Here is a 1,021-nt window from a genome sequence, read left to right as displayed (position 1 = left end):
ACAGACAGAGACAGAGACAGAGAGAGAGAGAGAGACAGAGAGCGAGATGGAGAGAAAAGTGAATATTTTACTATTTTACTCAATTCAAATGCTCAATTTTGCTTTGTGTTTTTTGTTTATCTCAGGACATCCACGGAGCTATCACTTTCATGGTGTTTTATTCCGACACGGAAATGTACACATCGACAGAGCCTACGTACCCACATCTACAGCCGGAAGTTCCGGTGGTTCCACTGAAAGATTGCTTAGTACCTGGCAACTTCGTGGTCATACATCGGCCAAGCTGGCATTACTTTTCAGATACGACTGTAGGATTTCGCATTGACAACCTTACTGATGTGCATTTCATAACACGATAGGTTGTTTTTTTTTGTACATGTATTCGAAGATTCTTCCTAGATCTACCATAAATCGTAAACCACAGAATAGATCAGGTTCGAGATAGAATTTTAACTAGCTGAGGTTCGAGTGTTACCTGGGACCCCCTCTCCCCCCTTCCTCCCCTTCCACCTCTAGAAATAGCGATCCCAGTTTATAAATAAAAAGATTGTAAGACAGAGTTTTAACTGGCTCCTCTTAAAGTATCTGGGGCCTCCCAAAACGTATGGTGAATATAGTGATAAAAAGTGAGGTGTGCTGACAAAATTAGTCGTTTCTCACAATCCACGATTGGAGAGATTGGCCATATTATATCCATACCAGGGTCAATTTGAAGATTTTTCAAGAGATGCTGATTTCTTTAAGTTTAACACGTCTCTATTAATTCATTTAAAGATTGTACAAACTCTGCCTATCAATTAGAGCTAAAATCTGAGAAATAACTCGTTTTGTCAGCTCACTTGACAAATTAAACTTTATAGAATAGCCTGCACCTCTTTTGATTTAACGTTGCACGGGCTAAACGGATTGTTTTAAATGTCGGGAGCAGTTCTTTTGGATTTTTAACTCGTTCGTTATATTTCTACATGACGAGCCTTTGCTTTCTCTTTCTTTACACTATCCCTGCCCCCCACCACCACCA

Source organism: Aplysia californica, unplaced genomic scaffold (assembly GCF_000002075.1).
Source record: "Aplysia californica isolate F4 #8 unplaced genomic scaffold, AplCal3.0 scaffold00554, whole genome shotgun sequence".
Classification (NCBI taxonomy): domain Eukaryota; kingdom Metazoa; phylum Mollusca; class Gastropoda; order Aplysiida; family Aplysiidae; genus Aplysia; species Aplysia californica.
The sequence above is the reverse complement of the archived record's forward strand: the minus strand, read 5'-3'. Positions refer to the sequence as shown.